This window comes from Hylobates moloch, unplaced genomic scaffold, assembly GCF_009828535.3.
Source record: "Hylobates moloch isolate HMO894 unplaced genomic scaffold, HMol_V3 SCAFFOLD_2, whole genome shotgun sequence".
NCBI lineage: Eukaryota > Metazoa > Chordata > Mammalia > Primates > Hylobatidae > Hylobates > Hylobates moloch.
Genome location: NW_026652277.1, coordinates 104608444 through 104629970, shown reverse-complemented (window position 1 = coordinate 104629970; position 21527 = coordinate 104608444). Strand labels below are relative to the sequence as shown.

General features: G+C 39.9%; 1 protein-coding gene across 1 annotated transcript in view; it reads right to left on the bottom strand.

Annotated features, from left to right (window-relative positions):
- Positions 1-21105, bottom strand: part of HTR1E (5-hydroxytryptamine receptor 1E) — a 71783-nt gene extending 50678 nt beyond the window's left edge. Inside the window, exon 1 of the mRNA XM_032154721.2 lies at positions 20788-21105. The gene's annotated coding sequence lies outside the window, so the exon portion shown is untranslated. The remainder of the gene's footprint in view (positions 1-20787) is intronic.
- Positions 21106-21527: the final 422 nt, after the last annotated feature.

Genomic DNA, 21527 nt, shown 5'->3' with positions numbered 1-21527 from the left:
ATTGTGAGGAGCTGCCATTTGAGTATAGGCACATGAGCTTCTCCCATGGGCTCATAAATTAAAAATGCCTCTATTGAGGCCAAGGTGGGCAGATCACGAGGTCAGGAGATCGAGACCATCCTGGCTAACATGGTGAAACCTCGTCTCTACTAAAAATACAAAAAAAATTAGCCAGGTGTGGTGGCGGGCGCCTGTAGTCCCAGCTACTTGGGAGGCTGAGGCAGGAGAATGGCATCAACCCAGGAGGCGGAGCTGGCAGTGAGCCGAGATCGTGCCACTGCACTCCAGCCTGGGAGACAGAGTGAGACTCTGTCTCAAAAAAAGAAAAATTGCCTCTATTGGTCAAGGAATGCATGCCTCCTGCCCACTCCCAGTTAAAAACAATTTAAAAATTAAATAGTGTGGGTTTAAAAAATTGAGTTTAAAAAATTTTAAGCCTGAGTTTAAAAAATGTTACTATTATGGAAGTTTATATGACTAAAGGTGACAGGCCCCCTCTCCGCTCACACTCCACTCACCTTCCATGGGTTACCAGCATCCACCATTGTGCTCCTGTAGGCTTTTGCCCATGCATTTCCATACAAATGAGATCTCGATATGCAAGCTATTTTTTACTTTACTGTGTCCTTTTTTTCAATATCTTTGAAGTTTTCAATATCTTTGAAAACTTTTCATGCAAATGCATAAAAATCTTTCTTCTCCTCAATGGGAAAATAATTTATTTTGTAAGAAACTGTAAAACAAATGGAAAATATTAAACATTCAGATACATTGATTCAGAAGATAGGTGGGTGGCACTGTGATTTTTCTTCAGGGCCAAGTGACTGAGATGTTGGGGCTCAGGTATTCATGGACAGTCCCTTAAAAGTTAAGAGGTAAGGTGAAATATGACAGTGTAAGGGAAAGCTCATCTGAAATTCTGGGATTTAATTCTAACAATGTTTCATAAAAAAACAGATGGCCTTGGCCAGAATATATGGTAAGAAACTTTCAAATGTCCTAATAAATAGAGGTTATCATACATAGCTATTTGGAGAAAAAAATAGATGTCTTATTTTATTGCCTTTTTAAAAGGTTAAAATAAAAAATTCTTCTTAGATTAGAATTATTTGAAAGATGTTGCTCAAGTAGTCACCTCAGAAGGCAGGAAAAAAATGAGCCTTGAACAATGTTGACTGCTTATTGTTTTTGAAAAGTCTCACAAATGCCAGCAAAAATGCCCCTGGGCTGGAGCCTAGATGCCCCAAACCATCTGCTTCCAAGACTTCTTAAATTTTGTTGGGTAGGTTTTACTAAGCTGTTTGAGTGCCATAGGCTTGTTGGATTTCTGAAGATTTGCTGTTTCAATAATCATGCTAAATCTCACATTGTTTTCTATACTAAACGACAAGGTTAACATGTAATAGAACTCAGCCATTGAACCCAGTGAACACCAAGAAAGGAGCAAACAAACAAATAAACAAAACCTAACCTTATAGTCTTCTAGCATGGCCGAATAGTATGCTAAGCATATTCACATACCTTTTATCATTTTATTCTCATAAGACTCTGAAGTTGGTGGGGTTGTTCTTATTTAAAAAACAGAAAGTGAAACATAAAAGACTCCACAAATAATGTGTGCAAGGTCATATGGCAAGTAAGTAGTATCCCAGCTCTGACCAAGAAAATCATGTTTTTATTTTTTTAAATTTTTTTCTCAATCAATTTAGAAGTTTATTTTGTCAAGAATAAGGGCATGCCAATGACACAGCTTCAGGAGGGTCTGAGAACATGTACCCCAGATGGTTGGGTTACAGCTTGGTCTTATACATTTTAGGGGGTCAGAAGTTACAAGCAGACATCAATTGATACGTATAAGGTGTACATTGGTTTGGTCCAGAAAGGCAGAACAACTCAAAGCAGTGATGGTGGGAGGGTGGCTTCCAGTTATAGGTGGATTTAAAGATTTTCTGATTGGTAATTGGTTGAAAGTGTTAAGTTATTATCTAAAGAACTGGAATCAATATAGAAAGGAATGTCTGAATGAAGATAAGGGGTTGTGGAGACCAGGGTTCTTATTATGCAGATGAATTCTCCAAGCAGCAGGCTTCAGAAAGATTAGATGGTAAATATTTCTTATCAGACTTTTAAAGGTTCCAGACTTTTAGTTAGTCTTTCTTGGATCAGAAAAAAAAACCTGGAAAGGGAAGAGGATTCTCTATAGAATGTAGATTTCTCCCACAAGAGACAGCTTTGCAGGGCCATTTTAAAATACATCAAAGAAATATATCTTAGGGTAAAATACTTTCTATTTCTTTCAGGGCCTGCTATCTATGATTTTGTGATATACCTTATTGCCACAAAGAATCTGTCTGGTCAGTCTTGAGATCTCTGTTGTACTGTCAATGCTTGTCCATTGTGCCCCAATTCCAAAGAGAGAAGGGTATAATGAGGCATGTCTAATCCCCCATTCCCATCATGGCCTGAACTAGTTTTTCAGGTTTACTTTGGAATGTCCTTGACTGAGAGGGGGTTTCAGTCAATTGGTTGGGGGGGTCCTAGATTTTATTTTTGGTTTACAATGTTGAGATGTTGCAGCAACAAGTGTAAATTTATCATCAGTTTCTCAGCTTTTTGAAAACCATATGTTAAAATGTATTTCATTTTAAAATACGTTTCCTTTGGAACACACATACATACACACACACACACACACACACTCTCACTCACTCACTCAAGCCTACACATAGCATTCTGTTATGTAAAATGTTATTTTACATTTGAGATTGAACACTGTATTAGTTGTCTATTGCTGTGTAACAAATTACCACAAATTTAGCAGCTTTAAACAACATACATTTATTATCTCACGGCTTCTGTGGATCAGAAGCCTGAGCATGACTTAGCTGAGTCCTCTGCACAGGGTCTTATGAGCAGGCAGAGGTAAAATTCTACATGTGGTCACCTACATTTCCAAGGTGGGATTTTACATCTGTATGATGACACTGGACATGAAATGACCCGTGCCACTTTATCTCACTATCAAGTATCTGTGAGAGAAGTTCCATTTCTCTACACGCACAGAGCATTCTAACGTTTTTAAGTTGCTACCGCATGCAGACGTCTCATTTGATCTGATAATAAACATACAGGGTAGCAGTGAGAGAAAATACTTGAAGTCTAAATTTTGCAGGAGACAAGCTGACAGGGAGGTGGACCTGCCTGAGTTCACATGATTGGTAAGTGCAAATGGGAAGATAATCTGCATGGGAACCACGTCTGCTTTCGGTGGTTCTGTAGAAAATAAGCCATGGTGCCAGTGAAGAGATTGCCCTGACAAGACCGTCAGGGAGATGGAAGCCTTGCTGAACCTCCGGGAAGCATAGAAAAGTGTGGTAAAGTCATAAGAAGTGGGATCAGGGAAGCTGTTGAAAACCAAGCATATTGTCAGGGAGCAGAGGGTCGATTTGCTCTGGTGTACAATGGGTTCCTTTCCCAGATACATCTTGAGATGGTGCTCTGGAATATTTCTCTCATTAGAGGTTGTTCCCAAGATAAGAGGGAGAAAATCAAATGAAAAAGAAATCTGTTGCAGACCAAATTTGACTTCCATTAAATATTGCTTTCAAGCTTTCTAGAAGAACTAAGAGTATCTACGGGCACTTCAGACTCAGAAAAAAGTAGTAGAAAATGACAAGCTTGTTTTCAATTTTTCTTGCATTTTCCTGGCACTGACTTGGTAACAGAATACTGACTTCATTTGGAGAGTTGAATTTTTCAGGGCATATGGGTTTTGCCATTACATACTGTGATAGAAAGCTTCTCCTGAGTCTCTCATCCTCTGAGAAGGGTCCCACACCACTCTCTTCTGCAGAGGGGCCTCACAGTAACCACATATCTATTCTGTGGCTCCCCATCCAGAAATAGTGGATGAATTGGGATGAATCACTGCCCCAAATCTGGGACAATCAAATCCTCTGTTTTGGGAATTGAAATTGATGCTAACCAACTATTCAGCTGTCTGAGCAGATCACTTGAACTGAAGACAGGCACACTGGGGATTTGTGGGGCAGGCCTCTAGGGTCTTACATACATACCTTGAATAAAGTAAGTTGAATAAAGTAATTGAATAAAGTAAGTTGTGTTAGTGAGAGAAGCAGAGTAAGAGGCCATACGATGAGAGGCAGACAGACAGCTTGAATAAAAATGGAAATATCTCAGGCTCTGCCAGCTTTACAGTTTGCAGTTCTAGCCCCTTGTGGTGTCTGGCTATACAAATTATCTTTGACTTCTTCGAAATATCCCTTGTTGTAGACTGCAAAAATGTCCCCACTACAGCTCCTGCTATCAAGAGGTGAATCTATGATATGGTTTGTATTTGTGTCCCCACCCAAATCTCATATTGAATTGTAATTCCTAATGTTGGAGGAGGGGCTTGGTTGGAGGTAATTGAATCATGGGGGTAGATTTCCCTCTGCTGTTCTCATGGTAGTGAGTGAGTTCTCACGAGATCTGGTTGTTTAAGTGTGCAGCACCTCCCCCTTCACTCTCTTGCTTTATCTCCAGCCATGGAAGATGTGCCTGTTTCCCCTTTGCCTCTGCCATAATTGTAAGTTTCCTGAGGACTCCCCAGCCAAGCTTTCTGTACAGACTATGGAACTGTGAGTCAATCAAGCATCTTTTCTTTATATATTACCCAGTCTCAGGTAGTTCTTTATAGCAATGTGAGAACAGACTAATACAATCTGTTTTCTGTTCCTTGAGTCTGGGCTGACCTTATGAATTATTTTGACTAATAGAATGTGACAGAAATGGAATCATGTGAGTTTTGAGTCTGAGTCTCAAGGACTTTGCTGCTTTCTTCATTGTACTTTTAGGAACCCTGTGAAGATGCCTAGTGTAGCATCCTGGATGTTGAGAGCCACATGGCCTAGTCCCTTCTAACCACTGATTCCTTTGCACTAGCTGACAGCCTGCCTACCCTTAGAAATGTGAGAACACAGTAGATCATCTGGCTTGTAACTGACCTGCAAGCTTTTGCAGAGGCAGGAACAATCTCAGCAGAGACCACCAGAGCTGGACCACACGAGAAAAACTACCCAGACAATCACCAAAATTGACTTAAATAAAGAGTGCAGTTTTATGCCATTAAGTTTTGGGGTCATTTGTTATGAATTAATGTATCCTGGAACCCTTCCAGTAAACTCCTCCCAACATATTTTTTCCTTAAGCTAACTTAAAGTCTGTGGTTTTATATCTGTGTATGTTTTTACTCACAACCAAAAGGATCTTTACTAAGAGAGAAATTGTATCAATAGAGAGAGCTACAGTTAACAAAGCTATGTAAAGAATATGAAACTGGTTGGCTGAGTCAGTCAAGGCAGCATGCAGAGAGGTTAACTTTATTTGCATTATATTGTAGTGAAGTACTTGATTTAGGAAGGAACCCACTCCAACAATAATGGAAGCCCATAAAACCTATTTATCCTACTCTTAACCTTTCTTGCAATGCTTGTCTTGCAGGATGCAATATATTCTCTGGTCTGGTAACCAATGTATGATGTTGCTGTGAAGATTCTTGCTTCTTGTAATCATTTTTTGAGTGGGAATATTTGTGGTTTTACTGATAACTTTCTAATTTTACCATTTAATCATTATGTTGCAGAATAAAAAGAGAAAGCTATTTTTTCTGAACAAAATGAAGCCTAATCTACAGAAAAAAATGGACTATTCTGGGGATCATTCACTTTGAGAAGAGGGCCCCATTGATGACATTTTAGTATTCAGTTGCTAGATATGATTGATTGGATTATCCCCTTTAGGAAGAGGGTGAATGAGAGTGTAGTTCAGTGTAAGATGGTTAAGTCACATATGGCAGGGAGACCTTTTAATAAATGGGAAGAATGGTAGGGGTGTGTGTGTGTGTGTGTGTGTCTGTGTGTGTGTATGTGTAAGCCAAAAGGAAGAAAAGACAACTTTTTTGGGGTGTCTGTACAACCCAGATCCCCCTTTTTCTGCATACTGTTCCCCTCCTGCTAAGACTAGATTCCCAGAACCTATGTTTGCACCATTGTTGATGGGCTAGGGATAGACAGCTAACTATAGCTGGGCCAAACTCCCTTTTTTTCTAGGAATTTGAACTGTGAGTGAGAGATGCTTGTTGGTTTTCTCTGTGAGTTGTTTGAATCTCGAAATCGAAACTAAGGAGCTATGGGACACCCACATTTAGCCACATGTGTGTAGAAATATTCAAAGCCAGTCTTGGAGAGAAAAAAGGGAAGAGAAAAATAAGGTTCTAGATTCCTGATAATTTCCTCGTACCTAACTCTAGCTCTTGAGTTTCACCAAATATCCTGGCATCTTCTAATAAATTCCCTTCATGATTAAGCATAATTTAAAGTAGGCATCGTGTACTTGTAATCAAGAGAGTGTCAACTAAGGAAAGTTCACATCAATGAGGAAGCAGTTATTATGAGTTTCTTAACAACAGTATAAAAAGATATTTGCCAAGGCCTGGCTGCATCTAGTTTCTAGTTTATTTTCTGGTACTGTTGCCAATTGTCAATCTGGGGTCCAAATACACTGTGTGTTACTTAAAATTCAGGTGACATTCTTATTTGCATTATTCTATTTATATTACTAGAACAAAAATATTTTTCTGCTTCTTGGGGGATATTTCAATAGACATATCTATTTTTTTCTTTTAGTGAATTAAGTTTTGAATATATCCTTCATAAATCTGTAATTCAGTTTTCAAAAATGAGTATAAATATCAGTTAATACAAGCATGTTTTGTAAGGGAAACATTATCATCAGTTCAAAATATTATATCTGCTTAACAACAAATGCTCCTTTATCCTGTCTTTTTCCCTAGGGGTAATTGTTCTTGGAGTTTATAAATCAATAGAGTCACAGTTATTTACATAGGAAATAGAAAAGTTGCATCTTTTAAAGAAAAATATCAATTTAGATTTAATGATGATGCATAAAGTCTTTCAGAAGTCTAGTTTGAAAGTTACGCCATTTAAATTGATTTCTTACTTTGGAAGCTAGGCAAAAAATTTCAAAGCTCTTCATGAAAAGAAAACAAATATTTCAAAGGCTGTGTTGGTAAAGTACGTAGTTAAAGGCTAATAAGAAGAGTTTCACCCTAGCTTGATCAGTGTAGACAAGATAATACACTCAACCAAATAATGCATCCCGCCAAAACAATTAGGAAGAAATTATCCGTATTAGTGATCCTCATTAACCAAATTAATTCTTGAACTGGTTACTTTTGTTTGTGTTATCAGCATCATGAGCCCTTTGATCATGACAAAGACTCACTATGGAATCTGAAAGAATGTCAATAATACTATCAAAATCATCAGGACAAGGAAGGTTCTGCAGTGAGCCATTGAATGCTCCTCCCCAAATGGTGCTGAAAAAGCTGAGCACTGGATCGATAAAAAGTTAAAAATAGACAAACCTTGCTTTATTATTAGAGAAGATGATCACCTTTGGAGAGTGGATGCAGCTCGATTTCAGTGTAGAAAGGGGGAGCTTCTGAGCCAGGAGAAGGAAATTCACAGGGTTAATCACTCAGTTAAGGTGGGGCAGGAACAAATCACAATGGTAGAATGTCATCAGTTAAGGTGGGGCAGGGCCTTTTCACTTCTTTTGTGATTGTTCAGTTACTTCAGGCCATCTGGGTGTATACGTGCAAGTCACAGGGGATGCAATGGCTTGGCTTGGGCTCAGAGGCCTGACACTTCCCACGTTTGCCCGTTATAGATTTTTGGTTTATCCCAGTGTGTATGGGCATTGTCGTAGCATTTTAACCCCCAAAGGCACTTTTTATAGAATTTGGTCCAATTTACTCACCTAATGACAAAACTGAGGCCCAGGAAGATTTGATAGCTTTTTTAGGGTTATGAAACCAATTTGACAAAACTTTAGAGCCAGTGATAAAGCAGGTCTTATTATTTTTGAGTGCCTATTATGTGGCAGGTACTATGCTAAGAATATTGCATACATTTTCTCATTTTGATTCTGACAATCCTATGATGTTTGTATTATCATTACATGACATTATTCTTATCACAGATAAGGAAACTGAGGCAGAGGGTAGTTAAGTACCTGTTCAATGCCTTTGCAGCCTAGATGTGGCAGGGCTTTGTCTGAATTCCAACCTAACTGCTCCAAAGCTTAGTCTCCCACCCATTCCCCTAAGGGCATGGACCTTCCCACCACACTGTCATTCCTTCCACGCACTTCATCTCTATCAGAACTTTGTAAGGCCTTACACAAAGGTTCTCTACTCAAAGAATAGTTTGCATTTTAATAACAGGCGATGTAGATATCTGAAAATATTTTTAAATAATAGAAGTTGAAAGGCAGCCTGGATGTGAATAGTATGACATTAAATATAAGATAACATGTACTTTTTCAAGCAGAATAGTGAAATTTTGTATAATTCAAGGGAAATAACCTGACTCTTAATATTTAACAATGATTATGAATTTGAACATAATATTCTTATTTAGAAAATATTTTATTCACTCTGCATTTAGGTATTAGACTAATTTGTGATGGAAAATTTCACTATGCAGCTGTGCCTTCATTTGCCATATGCCACGTTCTCTCCAAGCCAGACATGATGAAATCTGATTTACATTTGGGAGAGACCAGCTACCTCCCCAGTAAATACGTTCACTCAGTGCTTGGTTAGGTAACGGGAGCCTACTAACCAAGAGCCAAATGATTCAAGCATTCTGCAAAGAGCAACTGGTTTAATAGGAAGGTATATTAAAAAAGACAACAACACTGTGAAAGGTGCTAAATAAAACACGGTGAAAGGTACAGTTACTTGTTAAAGTAGAAAATATTATAATAAAATATATTTTAATTTTAATTAAAATTAAATTTAAACTTATTGTAATAAAAATCATAATTTTTAGTTACAAGTTATGATAACCTATAATCCTACAGTAGCATCTGGTTATTGCTAGTAACTTAAATCTATTTTCTGGCCTCCTGGTCTACCTCAAAAACTTTTGATAGAAATGTTCAAATATGTGGATGGAAACTTCTGAAAGCTTAATACTCAAATATATCGTCATCATAAAGATGACGATATGCTTAGCTCTTGAGAAAGAACAACAATCAGAGAAAAGAGAAGACCTAAATTTGAATTTTAGCTTGGCTGCTAAATCTCTGCATGAGTGAAATAGGTCATTTACTCTCCTGTGTTTTCTTTCTGCCTTCAAAATAACAACAGCAGCAGCAGGGACACACTTACTCAGTAATTAAAATATACCAGGTACTGTTCTAAGCACTTTTTCACATATTAACTTACTTAACCCTGCAAAACCTCTCTGAGGTGATAAGTATTTAGCATTATTTTCATTTTATAGGTAGGGAAGCTGACTGGGGAAAGGTCATGTAACCTTCCCTTGTTACACTGTCAGTGATGGAACTAGGATTCAGCTCCAGAATCTGTCTTAACTACAACTCATTTTCATCCATTGAGAGGGTAAAAATCTCCGGATTATTAAAGACCCTCTAAAAGACAAATGACAGAAATCTTCTTAAATTGGCGTAAGTGAGAAGGAGACTTTACTTGCTCATGAAACTTCAGTGTCAAGTGTAGATCAGGCACAAGTGGATCCAGAAACTTAAATAATATAGTCAAGAACCTTTCTCCATCTCTTGGCTCTTCCTTCCTCCATGTAAAGTTTTATCCTCAGGAGGCACTCCCCTTATGTTGGGTCCCTGCAGTTCCTGGCATATATCCTTAAATCTCCAAATCCAATGTAGGTGATGGCAACTAAACACCTCTCAACTGAGCCTCATTGATTCCAATTGGTCCTCTTGGATCATGGCCCATCCCTGAACCAATCACAGTGCCCTGTAGAACAAGACGTTTGGATGGGCCTGGGTCCCATGTCACTCTTGGAGCCAAAGGCGCATTCAGTGTGACCTGAACCATATGGGCCAAAAACGACAGATGGCCACCCCAATTAGATTGTTACTTCAGCATTAAAAGCCTGCAAATTTCTGCCAGTGGGAGGTGAGAGGAAGTGGTAGGGAAGAGGGAAGAGAAGACTGTGGTGTATATATTTATACTTGGATTACCAAACCTCATTTCCCCCTAGTTTTGGATTACCAAACCTCATTTCAAGGACTCCTTTGCTACTTTTACTAAGATAACTAGAATAATGAAAGACAAAGACTTATGTAAAAATGTTCTTTTCATGCTATAATTTTATAGTATAAAAACTGACAACCACCTAAAAGTCCAATAGTAATGACTGGTTAAATAAGATATAGTATATCCATACAACAGAATATTATATACTTGTTAGAAATGATGTTTTCAAATAATAATTATATGTGAAACTTATTAAATAGATAATGTTTGCAGCCATAAAAAAGAATGAGTTCATGTCCTTTGCAGGCACATGGATGAAGCTGGAAGCCATCATTCTCAGCAAACTAACACAGGAACAGAAAACCAAACACCACGTGTTCTCACTCATAAGTGGGAGTTGAACAATGAGAACACATGAACACAAGGAGGGGAACATTACACACTGGGGCCTGTCGCGGGGTGGAGGGTAAGGGGAGGGAGAGCATTAGGACAAATACCTAACGCATGCAGGGCTTAAAACCTAGATGATAGGTTGATAGGTGCAGCAAACCACCGTGGCACATGTACACCTATGTAACAAACCTGCACGTTCTGCACATGTATCACCAAACTTAAAGTAAAATTAAAAAAAAAAAAGGAAAAGAAACTACTTCACAATTGTTGGAATTGATTTAAAAAATCTGAATTCAATTATTAACTATATTTCTTACAGTTCATCCAAATTCCACTTTGGATATAGTCAATATTTACTAATTTATGTTGTTGAATCAATAAATGGAAATATCATTTAAAAAATATGTTAATTAGAAAAAGCAGAATACAAGAAAAATATATTACGTACTCCTGATTTCACTGAAAAAGAAACCACTCTTTTCTCCCTATAGAGAGGGAAAGCACGAAGGCAGAAATTCATCAAAGTATCAATAGTGGCTGCCTCTTGGTGGTGGTAATAAGAGTAACTTTAACTACAGTTTTTATACTTTTCTGCATTTCCAAATTTTCTACAATGAACATGTGATATACTTATAAGCAGGAAAAAAATCTCTTAAAGTGGTTGAATGGAGGAGTTTGAACTTTACTTGTTTTGTACCTGCCAAATTTATGCCAATTTACGGTCAGAGAAGAAATGTAGATAACACAAGAATCAAAAAGAACTCTTTGAGATAACCAAGAGTTGGTTTTATTTGCCTACTTCAAAAGGTTGTTTTGTGAATTCTTAAGTAACTATAAATATTTATACAGGTGTGCCCAATTCAAGGGCACTTGCTATAATGCCAGAAAATTAAAATAATAAGATCAGGATAATTATTTATATTACAAAATATTAATGATATCACAAGATCACATAAGCATTGTACAATTCCACTAGATACATAGAAACCTTCTCTGTGCATTTTTTCGTTTTTGAGACAGAGTTTTGCTCTTGTTGCCCAGGCTGGAGTGCAATGGCACGATCTCGGCTCACCACAACCTCCACCTCCTGGGTTCAAGCGATTCTCCTGCCTCAGCCTCCTGAGTAGCTGGGATTACAGCCATGTGCCACCACGCATGGCTAATTTTGTATTTTTAGTAGAGACAGGGTTTCTTCATGTTGGTCAGGCTGGTCTCAAACTCCTGACCTCAGGTGATCCGCCTGTCTTGGCTTCCCAAAGTACTGGGATTACAGGTGTGAGCCACTGTGTCCGGCCTCTGTGCATTTTAATTATGGTTCAGTTTCTAAAAATTCTGTTTGCAAGTCACTTTTCAGGGGAGCATATCTAATGTGTTCAGCAAGATAAGATTAAACCATATAAAGTTATTGTAAAACTTGGGGTAGCTGGATTTGATACATATACTTAAAACATAACTGATAAAAATCATATCTAGGTACTTCAGTTGTCCTCAAAGGACCATGGAGTAGAAGCTGAAACACATAGTCATCTTCATCATTGTTGTTATGACCATCATCTCATTTTTTTAGATTTCAGCATAATTTTATATATAGCCATGCATCATACATTCTGAGAAATGCATTGTTAGGCCATTTCATCATTGTGTGAACATCAAGATGTGTACTTCCACAAACCTAGATGGTGTAGCCTACTGCACACCTAGGCTATGTGGCATAGCCTATTGCTTCTAGGCTACAAAGCCAGACAGCATGTTACTGTATTGAATACTGTAGGCAAGTGTAACACAATGGTATTTGTGTATCTAAACGTAGAAAGGGTACAGTAAAAATATGGTATAAAGATAAAAAATGGGACACTTGTATAGGGAACTTATCATGAATGGAGTTTGCAGGATTGGAAGTTGCTCTGGGTGAGTCAGTGAGTCAGTGTTGAGCGAATATGAAGGCCTAGTACATTACTGTACACTACTGTAGACTTTAAAAACACTGTAAACTTAAGCTACACCTAATTTGTAAAAACCATTTTTTCTCTCCAATAATAAGTTAACCTTAGCTTACTATAACTTTTTTACTTTATAAACTTTTTAATTAGGCCTGGTGTGGTGGCTCATGCCTGTAATCCCAGCACTTTGGGAGGCCAAGGCAGGTAAACTACTTGAGGTCAGGAGATTGAGACCAGCCTGGCCAACATAGTGAATCCCCATCTCTACTAAAAATACAAAATTTAGCTGCGCATGGTGGCATATGCCTGTAATCCCAGTTACTTGGGAGGCTGAGGCAGGAGAATTGCTTGAAACTGGGGAGGCGGAGGTTGCAGTGAACTGGGATCACCACGCCACTGCACTCCAGTGTGGGAGGCAAGAACGTAACGTCATCTCAAAAAAACAAAAACAAAAACAAAAAAAACCAAAAAACCCCCAAACTTTTAAATTAAAAAAACCTTTTTGACTCTTTTTGTGATAACACTTAGCTTAAAACACATTGTATAGCTATACAAAAATATTCTCATTATTTATAACCTTATTTTATAAACTTTTTTTCTATTTTTAAAACTTTAAATTTTTTCTTTCCTTTTCAAACTTTTTTTTGTTAAAAACTAAGATACTCACGCCTGTAATCCCAGCACTTTGGGAGGCTGAGGCGGGCGAATCATTTGAGGTCAGGGGTTCGAGACCAGCATGGCCAATATGGTGAAATCCCGTCTCTACTAAAAATTCAAAAAATTAGCTAGGCATGGTGGCAAGTGCCTGTAATCCCAGCTACTAGGAAGCTGAGGCAGGAGAATCGCTTGAACCTGGGAGGCGGAGGTTGCAATGAGGCGAGATTGTGCCACTGCACTCCAGCCTGGGCAACTGAGACTCTGTCTCAAACCAACCAACAAACAAACAAACGAACAAACAAAACTAAGATACAGACTCATTAGCCTTAGCCTACACAGGCTCAGGATTACCAGTATCACTGTATCTATTTACACATCCTGTCCCATTGGGAGGTCCTTCAGGGGTAATAACATGCATGGAGCTGTCATCTCCTGTAATAACAATGCCGTTTTCTGGGATACCTTCTGAATGACCTGCCTGAGGCTGTTTTACAGTTAAACTTCTTTTTACTTTTTTTTTTATTAAGTAGGAACACACCCCAAAATAATGATAAAAAGTATAGTACAGTAAATATATAAACCAGTAACATAGTTGTTTATTATCATTAGCAAGTGTTATATACTATATATAATTGTATGTGCTATACTTTTATACAACTGGCAGCACAGGTTTGTTTACACCAGCCTCATCACAAGCACATGAGTGATACATTGTGCTACAACAACATTGCAATAGCAATGATGTCACTAGGCTGTAGGAATTTTTCAGCTCCATTATAATCTGTGGGACCACTGTCATATATGTGGTTTGTGGGTGACCAAAATATTGTCAATGTGCTGTATGGCTGTCTATTATCTTATTTTATCCTGGTAAATCTGTTATTATCATCACTTTTATGAAAGAACTAAGGTATGAAACAAATAAATGGCTTTTCCAAGGTCACACACAGAGCAAGGTGTAAAATTCGCATCTCTTAATCATTGATTTGCTGTTCTTATGTCACCATCTATAAAGTGGAACTGGATTCTCAGCATTAATAAAACTAATAAAATCTTGATATTGTATAGAGCTTTCTTTGACATAGATTATCTAATTTCAGTCTGAGAACATTACTATGAAATAAAACTACGAGGTGATACTGAATTGAGTCTTTATCAAACAGCTTCTGATGTCTTATCATATTGTGGCAGGCAGTATCTCAGGTAGTTCTCAATGATTTGGTTCCTCTAGGTATTCCTCCCACTGTGTAATCCCTTCCCCTTGAATTCAGCTGGATCTAGTGACTTGTCTCTAATGAGGAACACAGCAGAAGCCATGGGCTATCACTTCTGATATCAGGTTACAAAAAGACTCTGGCTTCTATTTTGCCGTCTTTCAATCTTAGCCCTTGCTCCAAGGAGAGCAAGCTGCAACATCTGCATAAAGCACTCTGTTTTGTTAGTAGCCCTATGGAGAGGTCCATGTGGTAGCAAAAGGATGTCTCCAGCCAGCAGCCAGCTGGGACCTGAGGCTTGTCAACAGCCACATGAGTGAGCTTGGAAGCATATCTTTCCCCAGTTGAGCCTTGAGATGTCTGCAGTCTCGGTTGAAACTCTGCAGCCTGTGAGTGAGAGACCTGAGCCAGAGGACCTAGCTAAGCCATACCCAGATTCCCAACCCATAGAACTATGATAATAGAGATAATAAAAATCTGTTGCTTTAAGCCATTAGGTTTTGGGGTAATTTATTATTTAGCAATAACGAATACACATATTTAATTCTCATAATAGCCCTATGACACAGTACTGTTATGCGAGCCCCAACAAATGATGAAACTGAGGTTTAGAGATGTGAAAGCAGTTAATGAATGGCAGAGCTGGGATATGAACCTGGCTTTCTGGACTCCGGAGCTTGGGCTTGAGCCCCACGCTGTGTTACCCCCTAGGACTATAACACAAGGTGCAGTTTGACATCACAGGTGACAATGAATCACAATAGCATACTTTGTTTTGAGAAACTTCCCTGAAAGGAGGCTGAGGTAGACAGGGCATGTATTATTGTCCCCATTGTAATGATGACAGACCATGCAGCTCATACAGCCAAGAGAATGGGGTATTAACCCAGGCCTTCTGACCCCAGGTCCGTAGAGTTGAGCCTGTGCTTCACCGCCACGATGGCACCGTGGCACTCACTGTGCATTCGGCAAGCCCTGAGGAAGCTGGCGGGAGCTTAGTGGACATCCGCAGGGTAGGTCAATGTGTTCTCTGGAGAGCATTCCATGAGATGCAAATATCTTCACACAGGCCTGGGTTAATACCCCATCCTCTTGGCTGTGTGTAGACCCTCTCACCCTTAGATTCAGACTCATTTTACTAAACAGGCAAAACATAGCTACAAATTTCACATTATCTTAATATAACAGGAATATGTGGTAATAGTAACAGCACTATGTAATCATTAATTGTTAATTAAATGCATGCCAATGGTACATAAGTCTGAGAAAGGGCACTCAGTACACTTAATGCAATATGACAACACTTAAAGCCAATGGGACCTGGCTGGACATCTTTTGTGCTGGAGAAATTACTCCATCTGCATCACAAGAGCATTGCGTCTGTCACCAAGCTGAAACTAATCCAGTCTTGTGAGCTTTGAGACTTTTGCTTCCTCTAAAGTCATTTTTCATCCCTTCTTGGTAAGATGCTTCATTTATATGTAAGTCACCAAACCCTGGGGTCAGTACAGTCTGGTTCTCCAATGCCTGGGACATAAAGTAAAACCTTGGGTGGTCTTAGAAACAGGCTTACTGTATTGCAGAGAGGGTGAGGAGATTACATTGTTTTACCAGTTTACAATCTATGAAATAAAATATGCTCGCCAATATGAATGTATCTTGTAAATGATGTATTTCCTAATTATAAATTAAGTTACATATTTAATCCTTGATTTTTTAGAGCATCTGTGTAAGGAACTGAATTAGGCTCAGAAGGAAAGAATGATAAGAAAGTTAAAATGGCTCAAACGAAAGCATAATAAAAGAGGAAATCACGCTTCTTTCTTTGAATGTTAAATTATGATGAACTATATGGTAGGATAGTGTTTATGGATTACTCTATATCAAATTCTTGTGTTAGGTAACAAATACTTCCTTGACTAGGGCAGAGTTCAACATTAAAATTTGCACTATGTAATAAAGTTTAAAATGTAAGGTACTTAAGTAAGTATACAATTCTTGTTTACTTACAGGAAAGAATTAATTACAATGACAAACTACACTGTCAGAAATCATATAAGGATAAATATTATTGAATTCAGAGGGATGAGTTTGGAATGTGGAATCCTTTTCTGTAGGTTCTTCTTCCTCCATCTTCCTCAGATGAGGTGGGCTTTCCTTTCCCATTTTTCTTGGACGCTAACAGCATCTTTGATACCTCTCAGGCATGTTTTCTGCCCAACAGTGTACAAGCGTAATATAAATCCCTATGATTATATTGTTGCTAACCAGGCAAGCTATTGTAGCTAGCCACCTTACTGAGTTCTCTCATTCTTTCTAATGGCATTTTTATTTATCCCCTTGAATTTTCCTAATTATTTAATCTGTAATTAATAATAAAGCTTTTTCCTGACCAATATTTGTAACACTTCCCTCCCTCCCTTCCTTCCTTCCTTCCTCCCTTCCTCCTTTCCTTCATTCCTTCCTCCCTCCGTCCCTCCCTCCCTCCCTCCCTAATGGGGTCATTAGGAGGATCTGAGAGTTTTAGAACTGCTAGGTGCTGCTGCTGGTAGCTATTTCTCAAAATATTTTCTTCTTGCTATAAAATGCTTTCCTTCTCATACCAGATTTCATAAAGACCTTCCATCTGGTCTGCACTGATAACTAGAATCCAGAGATGCTCATTCCTCTTACAACTTGTAGTTTAAAATGATCCAGATGCAGAAGGATTAGGTTTTATAGCTTCTTCTAAAGGATTTTGTCTTCCTAATCCTACAACTGCATGTGTTGAGAATTGATCAGCATGAGAGAGTGCTAACAATAAACCTATTAAAGTGTCCAGTTTTTCATTTGATGTGTTTTAGGGGAATACAACAATGGGATCAAAACACTGACATCTATTCAGGTAAGGACTGCAGTAAACCAGATAATCCACAGTGGATGAGACAAAATAAGAGAACTAAAAATGAAAGACAAAATTATAGTCAATCTGTATTAGAAAGAGGGTTCTCAAGAATTTTATCAATTTGTTGTGATCCAGGAATATACCAACTGATTGAATGATCTCTATAAATTCTGGTTCTCAGTTTCTTAATCCACAAAATGTGGGAACGAATAAAAAGTAGCTGGGATTTTGATGAAAGTCCTTTCATTGCCAGGAAGATGAACTTTGGTAAGTTGACTGACCTAAGCCCCAAATTTTAGGGGCCACAATACTGGTTCTAGAAAATGATTCAGGGAGGAGAAAACAAAAGAGAAGTAAGTCACTCTAAAGTGCTGCTGCCCCATTTCTCTTCCCTGTTCATCTGTCCCCTCATCACTTACGACGGCACACTCATCTTCAATGTTTCACTGGGGTTTATGTTCATATAATTTCACACATAATAAAAATCTAGTAGGTGCAGAAGAAAGGAGCATAAAGCATGAGATGCTAAACTCACCTCTGCCTTGAGATGGCCTTGATAATTTATGGCATAAAAAGTAAGTTCCTATTTGGTAGAAATTCAGCTTTTGATCAGTCTCAAGCTTATTTTTTTGTGTAAATAAGCTTGTAGAAATAGAGGGAATGCTTTCCCACATTGGAGTGTTAGATTTGATCTTTCACTTTTAAAGGGTAGTGAAAGAATTCCAGGGTGGGCAATCAAAACAAACATCAAAAAAATGATCTGTGTGTAAAAGTGAGATGTAGGGAATTAGATACTTGAGTAATGAGAAGATGACCCAAAAGTTCAGGGCCTGAGGCTTTCTGCAAAGAGACCTACTTTCTTTTTCTTTCTTTTCTTTTCTTTTTTTGAGACAAGGCCTTGCTCTGTCACCTAGGCTGGAGTGCAGTGGCACGAACTTGGCTCACTGCAACTTTGGCTTTCTGGGCTCAAGCAATCCTCTCACTTCAGCCTCCCAAGTAGCTGGGACTACAGGTACACACCACTATACTTGGCTCATTTAAAATTTTTCTGTAGAGATGAGGTCTCATTATTTTGCTCAGGATGGTCTCGAACTCATGGGCTCATGTGATCCTCCCGCCTTGGCCTCCCAAAGTGTTGGAATTACAGGTGTAAGCCATCATGCCTGGCTGAGATCTACTTTTCATGTGAAGCTCTTGGTATCTTGGTGGTGGTGGGGGGGTAGCATATTGAGCCCACCTGGGGAATGGGCGGTGCTTGAGCCAGGTGGGGACAATGTGCTGCGAATGATATACCTTACTTCCCTCTTCAATAATAACCCCATCACACAGCAGGAAATTGAAATGTATTGCAGTGTTACCTGAACTAGAGATGTGTCCTGGATTTTATCTCTTCCTAGGCACCACTTCTGAGAAACCCTGACTTTGTTATCTTCCTCAAAAGAATGGAAACTTATTTACATGATTGCTGCAGACCAGGCATCAATAAGAAGAAATGGGGAGCAAATATTTTGTATAGACACCAGAATGGCTAACAAAGGTGACATCACACTGAGTTGCAAGGGAGGCACCATTCCCTTGGGCAAATGTTGAGAGACATGAGCCATCGTCTCCATGCACTTGGTCTGGGACTAGGCCTTGAATGAAGTCATTATGGCAGAAGAGAAAAGAATGAAAACTTGAACTTACTATGTTTGTGATGTTGATTTCTGTGGAATTTAAAATTTGTCAGCTGGTGGATACACATTGTTAATTTGAATACTCTTCATCATAAAAATAATCTGCTAAGTTTTCATCCCTGGAAATTGTTATGAAAGCGAAAACAATCACCTAAAGGAATATTTGAACATGCATATACCTAATGACCAGAGTCATGGCTATACTTCAAAAGGCTCCTTTCTAGCTCTGTTACTAGAAGTCTCAATTGAGATCTATAGCAATCCTTGGAGCTTCTGCAGCCCATGTCAGGTGATGATGACACAATAGTTAAGTTCTATCAACAATGATGAATCAGGATTTGAGTGAGTTTCTCTATATAGCTCTCTTAGTGATGAAATACCTCTGTGCAGCAAAATAGTGGTGAGGGGCTATGGAATTTTAGAAATAAGCAACATACTCTGTTTTAAATACGATACAGAAACTGAGCTGAGTCCCACTTAGGAGGTCGGCTTCATCATCACAACTCCGTGGGCTGGAGGCTAAAGCTCTGAAGGGAGAAAAAACGGAGGCAGGCATATTTTGTGCATTTGTTAAATGGGCCTCAAATGCCTCCATTCATTTATTTGTTGAAGACAGGGTCATCTCCTTTAATTCAGCAGGAAAACAACTGTACCAGAAAGAGAAAAGCTGTCTCAATCTTCTCTGTATTTCAAAGGTATTTCACATGTGCTCCTCATGAAGGAGACTGCACAGGGAATCAGACCCACGTGCCTGCTTTGCCTCTCTTGCGCAGGGTTAAGTAAGGGAAGCCCCTGATTCACAAGTGCATCCTGGCTGTTTAAGGTTATGCATATTGTGTCTGAATGTATAACTACGGTAAATATATATTGTGGAGCAATGTTAAATTCAGCTTAGGACGATGTACTGCTTAGAGCTTTGAGGGAAAACATAAGAATGATGAGATGGGCCTAAATTATTTTGGAAAAAACACTGCTCCCCCAACCCATTTGACGATCTATTATTTCCTCCTGGGCTGCTCCCTCCCCAAGAGATTTGGTGCAGGAGGCAAGGAAGGACAGTAAGAAAGGTTAGGAAGAAGCACCTTGGGATGCTGACACCATCTGCCTTATCCTTCTAACTCAAGGACAAGCAGCGTTGGGTTGAACACAAGGTCCTTTCTTCCAAAACTGGGCATAGGCAGAAATATACATATAGATGCAAAACCACTATGATCCTGTGATAGGAGCTGGAATCACTTCCCTTTAGACTCAATTTCCTTTCTTTTTCATTAGGTAGGGGGTCAGCCTCTCACCTTGCAGTATTGGGTGGAGATGGCTTAAGATCAAACTTCTCATCTTAACTCTTACTTCCAAGATTTATTTTGTATTTAAAAAAAAATGAGCCTGGCTCATTACCTCCTCACCTGGGTATTTTGTTGATCAGGACTGAGCACAGTATTACTTTCTGAGGGCTGGGGCAACCGTGCAGTCCTTTCTTATCAAAGGTTTTTAAATCAGCTGGCTTTGAAATCACACGGTTCTCCCGGGGTCCCTGGAGCACACCACCTGCCTGTGATTTCTACTCAAGTTTTCCTCGGCACCCCCCAGCACCCGTTCCATACCTATTTAATCTTTAAGCTGCCTCTAATCCTTTTGCAAAGAAGCAGGATGAAACGCTCAAACCACAGTTATACACAATGTTGATTCTCAGGTTCACACATTTGAACAAGAAATACTCTCTGTACTATAATTCAGGGTGCAGGCACGGTGCCTGGGCGACCCTCACAGTCTCCCTCCGACACCCCGCATCCCAACTCCCGCCGCCTTTGCGCCTCAAAGCTGGCAAACATCCCCAAGCCAGAGCTGGAGTACCTGGAGTGGGTGGGGGTAAGAAGGGAAGCCAAGGTCGTCCCGGAAGGTGTGCGCCCCTCACCTTGTGGACGGTGCGTGCAGCCGCGCCGCACTGGGCAAACTGGCACGTCCCGCTGGCTCCAGAAGTCTCACTCGGAACCCGCTCCTTTTTCTCCTGAGCTGGATCAAAGCACTGCTTCTCTCAACATTCGATTCTGGAGTACGTTGAGCCCAGGGCGTTCTCCCCGCCAGCGTCCTTGCCCGCGCCAGTGCCCGCCGGGGTGCGGCGAGACAGAACCTGTGAGCACGGCGCGCCGGGCAGCCCGAGGCACCGCTGGTGGCAGGCGCTGCGCTTCGCCGAGTCTGAGCGCCTGGACTGGAAGACGAGGCGAGAGGGAGAGAGCGGGTAAGAGGAGGAGGAGCAGGAGCAGGAGCATGGGCAGGGGCAGTCTGCTAAATCATCTACGCAGGTCGCAGCCTCCCGGGACACCGTGAACGGAGAGGGGGGTGGGGGGGGTGGGATGAGCCCGGGTGTGAGGCAGGTGGTGTTGTGAACTGGAGGTCGCAGCTCCGAGGTTCTCCAGGTCTTGCTTAGGTTATAAAAGAGAAATTCTGGAGCTGATGGCGCCTTAGGGCTCCCGGTTGCAAACACTAGAGGGCAGGGCTGTCCATGTTATAAACCGGGCCTGCGGGGTTGGAGGTGTGGGCAAGGGACTCACCTCCTGAGCCCCTTGCCGGCCACAGCCCTGGCGGAGAAGGGGAAAATAGATGCAAGGGGGCAGGCTCTACTCCCCTCTTCTGTAGCGAGCCTGGGTTGAGGAG